The sequence below is a fragment of the Mytilus edulis genome, chromosome 12, assembly GCF_963676685.1.
Source record: "Mytilus edulis chromosome 12, xbMytEdul2.2, whole genome shotgun sequence".
Classification (NCBI taxonomy): Eukaryota; Metazoa; Mollusca; class Bivalvia; order Mytilida; family Mytilidae; genus Mytilus; species Mytilus edulis.
This window is the reverse complement of record NC_092355.1, coordinates 22,687,021-22,706,146: the sequence shown is the minus strand read 5'-3', so window position 1 is coordinate 22,706,146 and position 19,126 is coordinate 22,687,021. Positions and strand designations below refer to the sequence as shown.

Here is a 19,126-nt window from a genome sequence, read left to right as displayed (position 1 = left end):
CCCACCTTACCCAATATACACAAATACACATAAGCAACATTAAAACGGTCTGCAACAAAAACTGAATTTGAAACAATAACAATTGCAGGTAATGAGTTTTTGTGGATCTGACCATTAATTAAATTTCGTCAAATCAAGACATATAAACACGTGAAAGTAATGTGTTTCTATACCTATTGTGTACATAGTCATTTATAATTTATAAAGATGTCTGAAGGATGTGTACTATTTTTTTGTAACATTTCCCCTTGTTAAAACTAATGTATTGAAAACGAGGTCAACTGACACACTTATTTTCTATATTTATTTTCTAAAACACGATTTATTCATTGTTTCAGGAACGATAATACATTTAAGAAAAATATGGCTTATAAGACGACACGATTTGTCTCCCTTGTACAAAATACTGTCCTAGATAAAAGACATTGAAGACGAAAGCATTTTAAATATGACGCGAGAAAGGCGACGATTGTCGGATGAATATAATCAATAGATGATCATAAAAATAGCATTTTAAGATTAATAAATTACGGAACTTGTTAGCAGTACCCAAAACATTGTTTTTCGGACACATCAAATTTAATTCTTTCATGCATAATTATGAAATTCAATAATATTCAAAATTATGGATACGCATAATATAACTGGAAATATTATTTAATCTCATAATATTATGGATTTTCATAAAGCAGTCAAATTTAGCCAATTCCATAATATTATGGAGTTCGCTAAGTGCCCCGACTGTATATCGTTAGCTGATTCTGCCAATCATCATCATAATTATAATAATACGAAAATTCAAATATACATGCCTAGTTTATTGAGACAGTATTCATTTACCTTTTCTAAACAAGTTATATCATGCTGAATAAAATAGCATTCAAGATCATTAATGAAAGATGAAAAATAGATAGGCGAAAGGTTTTCACCTTTCCTAACTCCAACTTCGCACGGAAAGAAATTTAAACAACCCGAGTTGTGTCTTACACATGATTTGATATTTAAATAGCGTTTAATATGTTGCCTGTTAAGTTACTTGAAATAAGCTTTTGCCACAGTCCTACATGTACCCTCCATACAGTATCAAAGGCTTTTTTGAAATCTACAAATGTACAGAATTAAAGCTTTCCAGAGAGTTAAGTTGAATCAAATAGTATATTTTTATTAAACTTAATATATAGTATCAAGTGTGGAGTGACCTTTCCTAAATCCCGCTTGGCATTTTGGGGGTAATTCAATTTCTTGTGCAAACTTGACTAGTCTGTTATTTAGTATAGCTGTGACTACTTTATCTAAACATAATACAAGTGTAATACCATGGTAAGAGTCTGGATCTTTTAAGATCTACCTTATTCTTATAAATGGAATTATTTTTTTCCATTGACCAGATTTCGGGTAAAATCAAAATCCCGGTGCCGAATACGAAAGGGAACAACTTCACACAAAGAGGCAAACATACAGACACGGAATAATTAAAAAAACGCGTTTCTTATCCCCCCATATCTTTTTTTTTAAACAATTGTTTATTGCTTTTTTTTTATTCAGTGAATTCTTATTATTTTTTCATTACTGTTTATTATATTTATATTTTACCGAGTGACATCGTTTTCTTTTCAATTAACAATATTTTCCAAACCTCGGTTTATTCCAATTTTTGGCCCCATGTGCTTTTTTAGTCATACTTTTATTAACAAAAGTTTAAAATGCATCTGGTAAACTATTAGTTAAACTAGTTATAATTCCGTTTTTATCATATCTTTATTGAAGGATTTCAATTCATTACACAAATCTATTATTTTTTCCACGTTCTTTTTTACATTTTCGATGAATTTGTTATTGTCATGTATAATTAATTTTATTGATGTCTTTTTATGCGATTCTTTTTTCTATTCTTGTGACCTCTGTTGTGATTTTTACATGTATGCGATGTGTACATCCGAGAATAATGCATCAAACGGAATAATCTCATACTCTACAATATGCTTAAAAAGATTTGACGAAACTATAATATAGTGAATTTAACTTGTCTTTCGTGGAAGCATTATACCCTTATGTGATCCATTCCTTTCCCGCTGTAATACAAATTATTTATCTTAACAAAACTACTAATTTATAACCCTGATCGTTTGGAAGCTTTTTATCTTCTGAAACTCTTAAGTTAAATTTTTAATGAAATTAAATTTTGGTAAATATATACCAGAATATCGTGTTTTTGAAAAGTTTCGATAAATCAATTAAGATTTAAGGCCCCATACATTTATACAAGACTTTAAGCCCCCTCCAGATTCATAGTTTGAAAATTCAGTAAACACCTTAACTCTTGTAGAGGCGTTTGTTTTCTCTTATTTTTGAGTGTAAATTGACATTGCGATAAGACGTGTCACGGTACTTGTCTATCCCAAATTCTTGTATTTGATTTTGATGTTATATTTGTTATTCTCGTGGGATTTTGTCTGTCTGATGCTTGGTCCGTTTCTGTTTGTGTTACATTGTAGTGTTGTGTCATTGTTCTCCTCTTATATTTATGCGTTTCCGTCAGTTTTAGTTTGTTACCCCGATTTTGTTTTTTGTTCATGGATTTATGAGTTTGAACAGCGGTATGCTACTGTTGCCTCTATTTATACATATATCAGTTTTCTTTATTATTCGTATCGGAAGACTGTGTACGCATCCGTTTAAACGTTCTGGGTGGTATTGGAGGATTTGTACTACATTGCTGTTTACTGTTTTTCAATAAGACCCTTCTGTTTTCAGATGCTATATATATATATTCTGTAGTAGAACATCGCGGTAATCGCGTGACTACTTTGGTGGTGTTGGCGTCGTCAAATAGATCTTTCCGTTTATATAGAGTTTATCTTTCACGAGTTTTACTTTTTTTTCCTGATTTTCTAGCACCCTTCATGATTGGGTATAGTTCTTTTCTCCTGTTTTCGATTTCCGAGGGAAAATATTCACAAATGCCGTACGACTTTCCCTTTAGTCTATTTGTTTGGCTAAGAACATGCTCAATTTCTCTTCTGTATACCAATCTAGACCCAATTGGGCCTACAACCCGTTACCGTTCATGCCTTTACCCCGAAGCGATGGACATTCCAAAATGAGATTTTATAGTGTATTCCCAATTCAGTTTGGACGAAATTTGTATTTCCAATTCTCATTGCTCATCGGCTTGAAAGCCAAGGCCAGAAAATATCAAAGAGGTAGGGCCAATTTGTCCTGATTTTTTTTCACAGCAGGGCCAATTTCAAAAAGTGCCGACAGAATAAAATTTACTATAAAAACCCAAAAATAAAAAAACTTTTTGATCAATATCTCGATTTACATATATTATGATATGTGTGATCAATAGTTAATTTAACCCTCAAAAAGGATGAAAGTCCAATATGCGAAATTTCTGGTGTTTTTAGGTGGGAAAAACAGGGAATCCCCCGATAAGGACACTTCAAACCAAAACAAAGTGATGTTTTTTGTTATCGTTGTTATTTACAGAATTTTTCCCCTCGAAATTGAAATTGGTTTGGTGTGTCCTTAATACCTAAAAAACAACTTTTTAATAAAAAAAAAAGTGGAACATCATGAATTTGTACCTATATAAGTGCTTAATAACAATTATAAAACGTGTAGTCTCCGTGGCTCCATCGGTAGAGTGTCGCGCTGTCAAGAATATTTTTTTTTCAACAAGGGTTCAAATCTCACGCAGATTGTTTGTCTTTTTTGTGTTGAAATATTAAATTGTGATGTTCTTTCATATATTTTTCAGATGTTTGTATAATTTAAAGAGTCATTCTGGTTAATTTAGACTATAAATCATTTTATTAAAGAAAAAAAATATAATGTGTTGCTTATTGTGTGCGTTCCTATTACTATATATACTCTTGACTTGCTTCCTATTCCTGTGTTTACATTTATTATGACTATACAAGGAGCAATTTTCGTTAAACTGAAGTAGGTGCTACCGTACATAAATCAGAGAATTGATTGCATACCAATGAAGCCTAAATGTTGTGTGTGTAATATACACATAACGAAAAAAGGCCATAGCAGAAAAATTTCACAACAACAAAAACAATATTTCGAAAACTTAAACAAGAACGTTATTGAAAATGCTATCATTTGTAACAAATGCAGACAGCAATTTTATCGGCATTTCGCCCAATGTGAAGATACACATACTGACATTGACACTACCGTCCCTGCACCGGTATCTCAGTCAACAGAAAACACACTAACACCACAGAACGAGTCAATAACACTTCCGATCGTTACAGTAGGCAAAACTTCAAGAAAATGTTGTGTCTGTGTTACAACAAAGGGTCCATTTGTGGCAATGCCAGAAAAGGCCAGATTACATGTGTTTGTAACACAAGGTATTCTAGTACCAACTGGTGTAAGATGTTGTCCAGGTCATCTAGACGGTAAAAACCCTAAAAACAGGGACAGAGATAGATGTATCCAGACTGAGAAAAACAACATCTGAGTTAAATGCGTCCGATATTATTTGGTTGCTTGGCAGATTACGCGGTATGGTATCTCATGCTAAGAAAAAGAGATTAGACTTTGATGATCCAAATTCTCTTACGGATGAAGATATTGTGAGCCTGACCGGAATCAGATTAGCTGTTTTATAGCATATAATAAGATCATTAAATGTGTTTGGTATTAATATTTAACCATGGCTTTTTATTGTTTTGTTAGTTTTTAGTTAAACAAACCTCAAAAATCATGTAAGCTACAAATCACATTACAACATTAACACGCTAACTAAGGCAATATATTTTTTTTATATCCGTTATTTGATAAATCATATTTTAATGCTCCTCAGGGGCATAAACAAACAAAATCAATATAGGATTTGATAAACCAAAACAATCGATAGTCTTGGCCATGTTAATTGTAGGAATACCTGTTTCAGGTATGAAAATAGATGATGTGACGTATTTTCATGTACTATAATTAGTATCTATCGGGCTATTTAAAAGTTGATTTGCCTTATTAATCAAATGAAAAAATCCCACGGGAAATTGGCCCTGGCTCTTTGATTTTATATTGCGCCATTTGAGATCTAAAACAGTATCTTGAAATTGTTTCAGTGTCGTTGTTCCGTCTGTTTCTGTACTCAATTGCTTCTAGTTTTTCGGTATATTATTGATTTTACCACTGTTACCGGAACAGCGATCAATCAGTGTACCGACATCTCTGCCTTCCGTCCCTTTTTAAATTTCGAAATAATGTGGCTGAATTTGATGAATGATTTCCTTGTTTTTAAGCCTGACAAAATGTGGAAAGGTGGCTAGGGTATCTTCCTCCACCTTGGATTTTGAAGTAGCAGATATCTTTGGTATAGATCTTTGATAAAATGTCCTTTTGAGAGTAGTATGTAATTTAGAAAACTGTGTGTTTTATCTCATTATCTGTAACTTTTATAATTTTTTAATGACTGTAATTTTTTTTTTAAACCGCATATTCGATTTTTTCAACTTTGCCGAAAAAGGGAGATAACTCCAATAAAGTAATTTTTAGAAATGAATGTGTTGTAAATTTACCTATTTTAATATGTACATGTACACTGTAGCAAGAAAACATGATCGGTGAACCTGTTTTTCTTTTTCTTATTTGAAATAATGTTAAAAGAGCTATCTTCTCACATTTTATCTTAAAATGCTATATTTTTCTTTTAATCAACCAGAATTTGATTTTTCATTTATCATATGGCAAAATCAAAGGTACTTTATTCAAATGATTTGCACTACGTGACTTTGTCTCTTTTGATCAAATTACTTACCTTAGCTTAAGATTGATTAGTAATCTACAAAAAATCTGAAAAAGTTGCACAACCTGTAGCGTGAAAAAAAGCCCGGTGCCAATACTTTTTAATATATTTGCAAAAAAAGGTTTGATAACTTCATTTTGACAAATTATGACAACATTCCATCAGATTTATTTAAGACGTCCCTGTGAGCAAGGAGGTAAAAAATCACAAGTGAATCTTCATACCCCCACAATAAATTAAAACTGATTAAGAACCCTATTGATTTATATTTATTCAAGTCGATGTTTGAAAAGAGTTCTATCACTTCACGCACTCAAATATATTAAGTTAAATGATCTGTACTGTACTGAAAAGAAGTGTAGCTATTTATAAACAAAACCAAGAACAGTTATCGTCCCTTGATTTTTATAGTCCTAAGTGTGGACAGTGTGTTACTTGTCAATTTTTTTTAGACCCTTTCAAATTTATTTATGTTTGATGCCTCAAGTAGCAAGAAAGGGGATACCATTACACTGTAAAAAAATTTGATTCATGAATTATTATGTAAAGTAGTGATTTGGTCCAATTGATAAAGGTCAAACATTAGCATTTCGGAAGCTGTCAAAAGATTTCAAGACCCCCTTTACATAAAATTGTCCATATTTTGAGTTAGAGCTCATGAAGTTTTCTATAATTTTGATATAATTTGTCCCAAAAGTAGACAAAAAAGTACAGAATGTAAAAATATCATTGAGAAAGCATTGGTGGGATTTTTTTTATTTCCATTTATTGTCTAAAGGAAATGCACTACGAAATAACTGTGTACTCGGACCAATAGCTGGCACTTTCTGTGTTTATACTGAGAACAATAACACAAATACACTAGATTTTTGGTTTTTTTAAATTTGCTCTTTACTTTCCATCTTTCTTGAATCAGATACCATATAGTTGGAGTGATATATTTGTAGATCAAACCGCAGATGACCAAATCTTCCTGTTTTTCCTGAAAATTTCAAACTTGTATTTGTTTTTGTGTTTATTTGACAATTTAAAAAAAAAATCTTTTAATTTTCTGTATCATTTCTTTTTCTTCTTCAAAATTTGACTATAGAAATAAAACAAAACATAGACAAATTAGTTGGCAGCAGAAAACTCAAACTGTTCTTAAGAATTAGTAATTCTATGAATTGTTAAAATTAACTTAATTATTATCTGCATTTACTTTAATGTTGTAAATCAGGAGATAACCGTATTGTATTTAGTTCACCTGGTAACATTTTCGTGGACATTTATTTGAAATATTGCCTTCAGTTAGTATTTGGAAAAAATATTATCTTTGTGCATATACTATTCATTGTCTTTTCAGAATTATGCATCCTTTGCAGCTATATAAAATATATACTTGACGATGCCATATAATTACGCTCTTCTAAAATACTTCTCTTTTGCTCTTTTTTTAAGCTTAAAAATTCTATCAAAGTTCGTATTTGGCAATTATGATGTTTTATAGAATATGTGAAACGAAGATCACTGTGACCTACTTTTACAGAGAAATAGGACAAGACTTTCTAAATTGGCATGATTGTGTAGATGCACGCATTGTAAAGTCAAGTTTTATCTGTTTTGTATTTGTTTTTTTTTAATTCCTGGTAAATTAATCTTTAGAATGGAGTTGGTCCATTTTGGTTTATTTCCTACCACCATGTGTTTTGATAAAAATACAGTTTCCTTTATCAGACAGTCATTTGAACTGATTTTGTATTTAAATATTGTATTGTTTACTTTTGTATATATGTTATTATAATTTAATTTTGGATGTAACGCGTCTTTTGATTGGCTGACGCTATTTTGTTATCAGCCCATAGACGTAATTAAGTCATGTGACCGTGACGTCATCAACGTTTTTTCATGGTTTTCTACGGTTTAAAATGGAATTTAGAATTAAATTATAAGAAATTACTGTAATATTTTTTCTGTCTATTCGAAATAACATAAAAAATGTGGTGCACACTGTTAAATAACCCGCTACGAGCGTTATTCAGTGTGCACTACATTTTTAGGTCACCTGGCCCAAAGGGCCAAGTGAGCTTTTCTCATCACTTTGCGTCCGTCGTCCGTCGTCGTCCGGCGTTAGCTTTTACAAAAATCTTCTCCTCTGAAACTACTGGGCCAAATCAAATTAAACTTGGCCACAATCATCATTGGAGTATCTAGTTTAAAAAATGTGTGGCGTGACCCGGTCAACCAACCAAGATGGCCGCCACGGCTAAAAATAGAACATACGGGTAAAATGCAGTTTTTGGCTTATAACTCAAAAACCAAAGCATTTAGAGCAATCGGTTGTTGGGTTGCTGCTCCTGAATTGTTAATTTTGAGGAAATTTTACTGTTTTTGGTTATTATCTTGAATATTATTATAGATAGAGATAAACTGTAAACAGCAATAATGTTCAGCAAAGTAAGATCTACAAATAAGTCAACATGACCAAAATGGTCAGTTGACCCGTTTAGGAGTTATTGCCCTTTATAGTCAATTTTTAACCATTTTTCGTAAATTAAAGTAATCTTTTACAAAAATCTTCTCTGAAACTACTGGGCCAAATTAATCCAAACTTGGCCACAATCATCTTTCGGGTATCTAGTTTAAAAAATGTTTGGCGTGACCTGGTCAACCAACCAAGATGGCCGCCACCGCTAAAAATAGAACATAGGGGTAAAATGCAGTTTTTGGCTTATAACTCAAAAACCAAAGCATTTTGAGGCAATTGACGGGATAAAAATGTTTATCAGGTCAAGATCTATCTGCCCTGAAATTTTCAGATGAATCGGTTAATCGGTTGTTGGGTTGCTGCCCCTGAATTGGTAATTTTGAGGAAATTTTGCTGTTTTTGGTTATTATCTTGAATATTATTATAGATAGAGATAAATTGTAAACAGCAATAATGTTCAGCAAAGTAAGATCTACAAATAAGTCAACATGACCAAAATGGTCAGTTGACCCCTTTAGGAGTTATTTCCCTTTATAGTCAATCTTTAACCATTTTTCATAAATCTAAGTAATCTTTTACAAAATCTCCACTGAAACTACTAGGCCACAATCATCTTTGGGGTATCTAGTTTGAAAAATGTGTCCGATGACCTGGCCATTCAACCAAGATGGCCGCCACGGCTAAAAATAGAACATAGGGGTAAAATGCAGTTTTTGGCTTATAACTATGAAACCAAAGCATCTAGAGCAAATCTGACAAGAAGTTAAATTGTTAATCAAGTCAATATCTATCTGCCCTGAATTTTTCAGATGAATTGGACAACTGGTTGTTTGGTTGCTGCCCTCCAATTGGTAATTTTTTAAGAAATTTTGCCGTTTTTGGTTATCTTGAATACTATTATAGATAGCGATAAACTGTAAACAGCAATAATGTTCAGTAAAGTAAGATCTACAAATAAGTCAACATGACCTAAATGGTCAATTGACCCCTTAAGGAGTTATTATCAATTTTTAACAATTTTCATTAATTTGGTAAATTTATGTAAATTTTTACCAAATATAGTTCTCTGTTACTAATGGGCAAAGTTCATTATAGATATAATTGTAAGAAGCAAAATCGTTCAGTAAAGTAAGAACTCCAAACACATCACCATCACCAAAATAAAATTTTGTCATGAATCCATTTGTGTCCTTTGTTTAATATGCACATAGACCAAGGTGAGCGACACAGGCTCTTTAGAGCCTCTAGTTTATGTTATTTCTTCATAGACAGAAAAAATATTACAGTCATTCCTTAAATAAAAAGGAAGATGTGGTATTATATTTAATTAGACAACTGTCCACAAGAGACCAAAATGACACAAAACATTAACAACTATAGGTCACCGTACGGCCTTCAACAATGAGCAAAGCCCATGCCGCATAGTCAGCTATGAAAGGCCCCGATATGACAATGTAAAACAATTCAAACGAGAAAACTAACGGCCTCATTTATATAAAAAATGAACGAAAAACAAATATGTTACATATAAACGACAACCACTGAATTACAGGCTCCTGACTTGGGACAGGCACAGACATAAATAATGTGGCGGGGTTAAACATGTTAGCGGGATCCCAACCCTCCCCCTAACCTGGGACAGTGGTATAACAGTACACCATAAGAACGAACTATAAAAATCAGTTGAAAAAGGCTTAACTCATGATCATCAGATGGACAAAAAAAACAAGTGGACGTGGCCGGGTACTTGTACATCCCGACAACAAAAAGACACTAGGAACAGATGTGAGAGTACTCGCAGTTATCTTACAACTAGTGCAAAGCCACTCACAACTAATTAAAAAAATCATGCATCTAAGACTAAACTATGTTTGTCACAGATCATGTTTTTGATTTATATGGCAATAAAAGTATTTGATTTGATTTGACTTGGTAAACGAAATATTCACATTATATTCTTTACCCCCAACCGCCCTTTTCCATTCCCTACCGGTTTAATCTATTTCCTGATAATTTCCCACTGCTGGAGAATTGAGAAGGTGCGGCTGGGGTTTAAGAATATAATGTAAATACCGTATAACGGGCTATTTTCACGGGTTGTAAATTATCGCTTACTTTCGCGGATAGAAAAAAATCGCCAAAATATATTCCACCATTTTAATTTACACTGCAATGTTATAAGCCTCTCGCTTCGATTTTTAAAATAGCTCAGGAACCTGTATTTTTGCAACAACAGTCATTATGTTTCGTTTAAATGGTGTACATTGTTGTGTATATTCATTTTCTGCCCCGGAAACCTGTCTATCACTTAAATTAAAATTAAAACAGACATTTTTTTCAAAATTCCCTATCATTTTAATGTAATTTCCGTGACCCGTATCCGATTTCTTTAGTATAATATTCAAATAAGCAAAGTGGCGTTGATTTCTGGATATGCTTATTTCTTTAATTTTATAGCGATTCCATTTTTTTCTTGTTTATCTGACCTTTATTGTTTAATTTTGGGAAATTTTTATAACACTGAGACTGACTAAAAATGTCATTACCATGAACTGTTCGAAGTTAAAAATAGTGATAATAAAGTTGAGAAAAGTAAAAAACATCGGTACACCGATATGAAGGTGAACATTCTACATTTAATTTGCTTTATTTTAAATAGCTACCTGTAATATATGTAGTAGTTTGAATAAGTCGTGAAGCTAGGTTTTGTGAGCAAAAGAAGCTATCACAAAAAACATGGTAGCCTTTATTCGGAATATTGGACGCACTCATAAGGTTCATGACAACATTTGTACCCTGCAACTGTCCTGCTGGTACTGGATCAAAATGTCGCCCTCTGTACACAGACATTTGAAAAATGTAACCAGTCGCTGATTCACGAAGCATCCAAAATTTAATTCCAAAGCCTTAGATGGGATATACTGCCGCATTACATTATGACCTTTGGTTGCCATTAAAGTTTCGTCCACACAAACCTCTTTTTTAGGAACGATGAAACTATGCGGTATGGATTTTTTTCATTATTGAAGGCTGTACGATGATCTATAATAGTTGTTTATTATTGTGTCATTTTGGTTTCATGTGGATAGTTGTTTTATTTGAAATCCTATCATTTCTTCGTTTTAATTTTTAAGGATGTTTTACACAGTCTAATTCGTACCTGTCTCTTGACGTTTCTTGAATAGTCTGACACATATAAAAACTTTAGTATGTTCTGGAAACGATTTCTTGACATGACCTTCTTGAAACAATGGGATGCCTGACTTTGTAAAGATGAATTCCAGTATTCTTCTATAGAAGACTTCCAAATCAAACCCATGTTAAACACTATAGCTAGGAAAGACTTCAGTTCATTTTTTGTAAGTGGTCTCCAAGACTTCATTCTGGCATATCTTTTGGCGGTGGCTGCACCTTTTCTTATCAAATTTCTTGCATAACTGTACAAAGGAATGGCATATCTTAAGATTTATATTTAGAGGACGTCCATTTGTTATTATGTTAGGACAGGAAGATTTTTATGCGGATATTTATTTTCATACGAATGCTAATATTTTTGTTTGTTCATGCTGTCTTAGGCAAATATATTTATATGTTCTTCTCTATATATAACCATGCAAGGATATTATATTTTTTTTTATAAATCCTCATGTCTCCCCTCAAGAATTTCAAACGTTTGTCCACTTTAAATGTTTGCCTTTTTCTCTCAAACTATTAGGTGATATATGTATATAAGATAAGATAAGATAAATTTTATAAAGAAAGGCATCGTGTAACGTGAACTATTCTAATTTTTATCTTTCCTTATTATATTTCTTCACTTTGATACGTTTTACGTTTCGCTAACGAAATGAGTTTTATTAAATTGTTAAACAATAATTGATTAAGGTTAATTGGTTTGTTTATTGAATTTTTTAATGGTACAAAAACATTGGAGACAATTTCTTTCCTATCAGTCCTCTTTCAAAATGATTTTACAATGTACCTGTTTGTTCTCCTGACGATTTCATTTATCAGTTCTATCGAAAACAGCAAACAGAAATATTTAACTGGTGTTGAATTTGCTGCCGGCATGTTTCGCGGCCCCGGATTCGCACTTGAATATTGTGTTCTGCTCCGGTTCTGGAGGAAAAGCTCGCATCCATGGATTGACGGAAACCATTGCGCTGAATTTTACAGCAATGACGTCACTGTTTCGTCAGAGAATTGTATATGACGTCACGAAAAAGGGAAGAATGTAGAGAAAAGAGAAAGAATATTGACAGAATATCAAATTAATGTTTTTAAATCATTTACCCTAACCATCGGCCAAATCGGCCAATTGGACACAGCCTCGCTTTCTACCTGTTTCTAAGTCTTAATTGTACAAATAACATTGATATTTCGAGACAATGTATGGTTATTCTATATATATACCTTTGTAATTATCATGAAAATACATTATGTGTTTTGATGAAATAAATATAAAAAAGAACCCTTTTGATTTTGGGGTTATTAGGTCCAAATGTCACTGTTTTTCAGTAGAATTTTCTTTTTCGGATGTTAATTTTAGTATCATTTGCCCAATTGAAAGGAAACCTATACAGTAGGAAGGGATAGCAAAAGGCAGGAACCCTATTGATATGGTCAGTAGGTCAAAGATCATGTTCACCACCATCAGAAAATTACAAAAGCACCATAACATAATACGTAAGCATCATCTTATAATACAAAAGCACCATCACATAATAAACAAAAAGCTCCTCAGGGCGCAGCTAAATACAACCACAGAGGGCAAATTACCGACCGTGCAAGGGCTGTATAGCCAGTCAAGGTTGTTAAAAACTTCCATATATATAGTATGGACACAACATTTTTAAGGCTAATACATCTCTGAATTTGGATTTGGATTAAATATTTGACATAGCATAGGTTTATGACACAGAATGAGTGTGGTCTAATGAACTTAAAAAAATCAAATTGACCGATTATGGTAATATCAAAAATCTAGATACATGGATTGATTCGGCATATATCAAAGAATCTGAAGAATTCAGTTTTTGATGAAATCAATTTGGACCAACTTGAAAACTGGGCCCATAATCGAAAATTTGAATACATTTTTGGATTCAGCATATCAATCAACCCCAGGAATTCAATTTTTGTTAAGTTTGATTTTGGACCCTTTCGACCTTGATGTAGACCAATTTGAACACGGGACGCACATAAAAAATCTAAATACACGGTTAGATTCGGCATATTAAAGAACCCCAATAATTTATTTTTAATAAAGTCAAACAAAGTTTAGTTTTGGACCCTTTGGATCTCATGTGGACAAATTTAAAAACGGGGACCAAATTACAAAAAAAAAAAATACACATTTTGATTAATCATATGAAAAAACCCCGAGATTTCAAGAATAAAACCCCATTGAAATTGGTCAAGAAATAAGCAATTTATACAAAGTGTTTGGACCCTAATACCTAAACAGTTTGGGCCATAACCCTCAAAACCGAACAGTCCTTTTTTGATATGGAAACTTGTAGTACAATTTCATACACTTATACACAGGTTATTGCCTTGAAACTAGAAACTTATTTTGACCTCTTTGGGCCCCTTGTTGTTCCTAAACTGTTGAATCCATAACCCCCCAAAGTCATTCTCAACCTTCTTTTAGTGGTTTTACTCATTGTGTTCAAATTTCATTCACATTCACTTAAACGTAAGTTATTGTCCGGACGACGCTGACGACCGAAGTATATTTTTATTCTAAAAATGTGCACACGATCAACGCTTTTACAACCCTATGAAATTACTTAAAAAAAAACATTCAATACTTATAATTACATGTTTTAGCTAGGAGCACGAAAACACGATTTCTATCAAGTTTTTCTTTAATTTACTTGTAAACTTCATTGTGGGACCTCGTGACATCATGAATGTTACATTTCATTGTGTTATGAATGTCAATCTCAGAATTACGCGAGATTACTGTTAGCCAATCAAAGTAAACATACATTTGTACATGCGATGTTTTTATGAGACAATGGTCGTTTTTTTTAGCGCGACATTTATTTTTACTTTGGTTGTAACGTTCATATATGGAAGTTGGTGCTATAAAGGTGCACAAGTTAATTTGTTTAAAAAGGCATACTGTAGATCAATTAAATACCCTTACGGAGCACATGAGATCGCCCCTATTTTTGGAGGGGTTCGTGTTGCTTGGTCTTAAGTTTTCTAAGTTGTGTCTGGTGTCCTATTGTTAGTATGTCTTTTTTCCTTTTGATCCATGTCGTTATCAGTTTATTTTCGATCTATGAGTTTAATTGTGCCTTTGGTGTATTTCGCTTCTCTTTTTTTCAACATATTCCCATCTGAAAATGTATAAAACAACATTTACATCCCTACATACTTGATTAACTGCCTTAAAAGCCAAGGAAACGAATAAAACAAAAAACCGACTTATACCCTATTCAACCTCTGGTTCATGGACCTCTTTAAAAAATTCTTATGAACGTAGTGTTATAAAGAGGGTTTTTCCTGACATTGGACTCGGACTTCTCTAAAACCGAGTTGTACTGTGCGTACTGTTGTGCGTTTGTTTTTTCTACCTTGGCTAGAGGTATAGGGGGAGGGTTGAAATTTCAAAAAACATGTTTAACCCCGCCGAATGTTTTGCGCCTGTCCCAAGTCAGGAGCCTCTGGCCTTGTATCATTTTTAACCGGATTTTTGTGACAAAAATGTCGGTTATTGATTTGGGGATGTACGGTTTCGGTCGGGCGGGCGGCAATCAAATGTTTTCCGTGCATTAACTCATGAACCGTTCAACCAAAGCTTTTAAAATTTTAATATGTTGTTACTGACAACTAAATGAAGGTCAAGTTCAATAATGGCGATTTTTACTCTTACCGTTCAGGAGTTATAGTTCTTGAAAGATTGAAAAATGTAGTTTCCAGTCATGTCCGTGCATTTACGCATGAACTGTTCTACTAAAACTTCCCAAATTTTAATATGTTGTTACTGAGGACAAAATGGAGGTCAAGTTCAATAATTGACTTTTACCGTTCAGGAGTTATGGTTCTTGAAAGATTGTAAAATGGCGTTTCCATTCACGTTGTTGCATTTTCTCATGAACCATTCAATCTAAGCTTTTCAAATTTTAATATGTTGATACTGATGACAAAATGGAGGTAAAATTTGATATTGACGATTTTCACTTTCACCATTCATCAGTAATGGTTCTTGTGATATTGCCAGGACACAAATAAATATTAATAAATCCGGTTTGCTGTCGTTGTGACAGCCTCTTGTTTATTTTAGTTTCTTGTGTATAATTCGGAGGTTATTGTGACGTCCATTATATACATATTTGTTTGGGGGCCAGCTAAAGGACGCCTCCGGGTGCGGGAGTTTCTCGATGCATTGAAGACCCATTGGTGGCCTTTGGTTGTTGTCTGCTTTAGGGTCGGGTTGTTGTCTCTTTGACACATTCCTCATTTCCATTTTCAATTTTATTATTCTCTTTGGAAAATTCAAGACAATGCATTTTTCCTATAAGCTGCATCCCAACTGTATGTACTATTAGTTACATAGTTTGCTAACAAAATTTTAAGGAGTCATTGATGTTTAAAAAGACTAAGAATGAATCTAAACGTTGACACGAGAGAGAAGAATTGCCTTGGCTAGCTTTGGCGACTTTGGTAGCAGACTAGAATTTTTTCATAGCTTTATAAATGACCATGCAGATAAAGTTCTAAAAAGCTATTAAAAATAAATAAGATTTTAAAAGACTTTTACAAATAGCTTATAATCATACATGTAGAAGATTAATAAACAGAAAAACGGGGGTCCATGGGCAATTTTTTTTAAGGCATTCAAATGGATAAAACAAGAGGATTTCGAAAATCTGAAAAAAAAATCCAAAACATGACAAGCAAACATCCTTAAGTTTTATTTCAGAACACAATCAAAATATTTTTTGTAAAGATGTTGATTCTTAAAAATTAGTCATTGCTTATTCATACATGTATTTATCTTATATACATGTATCTTAAACATTTTTTTTTTATATCAAACATGAAGTTCTTCACACAAAATATAGGATTTTTTCATTCACATTGTCTTGTTACAATTTAAAAAGGGGGCGGGGCATCTTATCGTCCATAACTATCATCCAGGATTTTGTGATTAGAACAAAAATCACTTTTTGTTTTCACTTGATATTATAGTAGAGAGCAAGAGATCATAGTTTGAACTTTTATACATTTTAGAAATAATTTTTAAGAGTTGTCACCGTGTCTATATAAAAAAGAAGATGTGGAATGATTGGCAATAAGACAACTCTCCACAAGAGACCAAATGACACCCTATAGGTGCACCGTACGGCCTTCAACAATGAGCAAAGCCAATACCCCTTAGTCAGATATACAAGGCCCCGAAATAACAATGTAAAACAATTCAAACGAGAAAACTAACGGCCTTGTTTAAGTTTGTTTGCTTCAAAATTTTTTCAATAAGTTTTGTAACATTTTCATTTTCATATTATGCTGTTTGTCACACTATGTTACATTTGATACGCTAACAGTTTGTCCTATTTATGTGTACAAGTCTTTTTTAATGATGTAACCTTTTTTGTTTTGTTTATCAGATAATTGGAATTATTTGTCAATATTCGATTCAAATATTTTATTTATTTCATGTTTTAGTTTCTATGTGCTGCCTGGATTACATTAAAAAAACGACAAACTAAAAAATGGAAACAGAATGCGGAGTTGCATGCTATTTTCACACAGCCCTACAAGCTACAAGGACTAGAGAGATAAAAGAATAGAGAATAACGCCAATAACGTGGTTTTTAAATTATAAAAGATAGGGAATAATGGGCAAAATTTGAATAGATTACATGTATAGAGCAAATGGCGGAAAATAAAAAATGTAGAAATGTAGAATCTCTTTTAAGATTCACATTAGGATACATCTCAGATAATGATTCATATTAAATTATATTCCATGATAAAAACAACAGTGAATTTTTATAGTTATTTTTCCAAATTATAGTTTATATTATATTGAGGGTGAGAAAAGCTTAAAGGGTTTCTACCAATAATAAGAAAGTCTTAGATTACTTGTTTTTACCACCTCTGAAAAAGTATGATAGATACAGGCCGATCATGTGACTATTTAACCATGGAAACTATAAAATGATTACAACAATACTTTCGTTACTTGCAGATAAACTCATCACAGATACAAGGATTAAAATTTCATATATACGCCAGACGCGCGTTTCGTCTACAAAAGACTCATCAGTCACGCTCGAATAACAATATGTTAACAAGTTCAAATAAAATAGAAGTTGCAGAGAGCGTGCTATTCATCGACACGGAGATGGATTTCATAATTTAATATCATACTATGTGGTAGTCTTCCAGATGCAAATATTACATACACATTCTAGACTAGATCAAATTTATACGTATGGTCATAAAGGATTTTGTTTTAAGAGTAATTAGGCCCCCAAACTAGTAAAAGATTGAAGTAGGACACGTAAGAAGTCTATTCAATAATGATATATGTAGTTCAATCAGGGGAGTCCTCGGCACTCTACCCCTACCCCCCTCTGATTTGGTGTAGGGCCAGGACTATGGTCTACCGTTGTCGGAATTAAGTCCAAACATTTCCACTTGTAACTTGACATTCTATGGTCTGCCGATGTCGGAAGTTTGTCTTTTGAGCAAGACCAAACATTTTCACTTGACATTTATGGACTCCTGAAGCAGTTTTCGTCAGGAAATTATTCATAATAAGTTATACATATATTAAATTCCGGCAGCCGTATTTAAATCAAAATTGAAATCTAGATAAACGATATTTCGCAGGTAAGATCGCATTTGAAACTTTGATTGGTACAGTATATACATGTATGTTGTTAAACATATATCTAGTAAAGAAATGGTTTAAGTCCTTTTTATTTAGAATGTTCGTTCTTTATCATGTATTGTGTCCTTAGGCTACCTTTTGTGAAATTGATCAAAAGTTAATTGATCCAAAAGGCTGTGGTCAAATGAATGTTGTGAGTAGTTTTAGTGTCGAGGGTGTGTCTTGTTCTGTGGGTTTTCATTGGTTTGATGTATTCCGATCCTCAATGTTTTTAAACAGCCACACAAGCCAGCCATGTTTTTAAGAAGAAACGGATTAATTTTTGAATTTGAAACTTTTCGAACAACCACATATACAATGTACAAGGTAGATATTAATTTATTACTTTTTTCAGATTAATTTCATTTTATGTTATTTATGGAAAAACACGATTTGAATCGTTTCTCATTTCTCTTGAATCTTGCATATGTCTCAGAAGACAATCTGACATTGAATTTTCAACGAAGTTATGACTTATAATGAGATTATAATAGATATGCATTGGCGGATCCAGGGGGGGGGGGGTCCGGGGGTCGGAAATCCCCCTTTTCTTGGACAATCATTGCATTCAAATGGGGACATGTAGTTGGAACCCCCCCCCCCCCCTCTTTGGCATGGAATAGAAACCCCCCTTTTTTTAAATGGCTGATATGATATTATGCACTTTCTTAATATGGATTTAATAGGACATGCACTCAAGTTATTTAATTATGTGATTTCGAATGTTTAAGATACGCAATATTTTAGATTCTCAGACTTCCCAGATAGAAATAGTTTTAAATGCTAAATTCAAAGTTCATCATGTTAATCTTTGATTTATTTATCAATCTTTGTTTAAATTTTAAAATTAAGTACTGAAACAATGTGTGAGGCGAGTACGCGTTAGACAATACTTATAATGCATAAAAGGAAGAGCATCCATGAGTTTTGATATAGAAAAGGGCAGTATCCTATATTAATGAAACACTGGAATACTTTTATCATTATAGGT

The 19,126-nt window shown here is 32.8% G+C and overlaps 1 pseudogene; it reads right to left on the bottom strand.

Moving 5' to 3' along the window:
- Positions 1-10,886: 10,886 nt before the first annotated feature.
- Positions 10,887-12,311, bottom strand: LOC139497508 (piggyBac transposable element-derived protein 4-like; annotated as a pseudogene).
- Between the last annotated feature and the right edge of the window lie 6,815 nt (positions 12,312-19,126).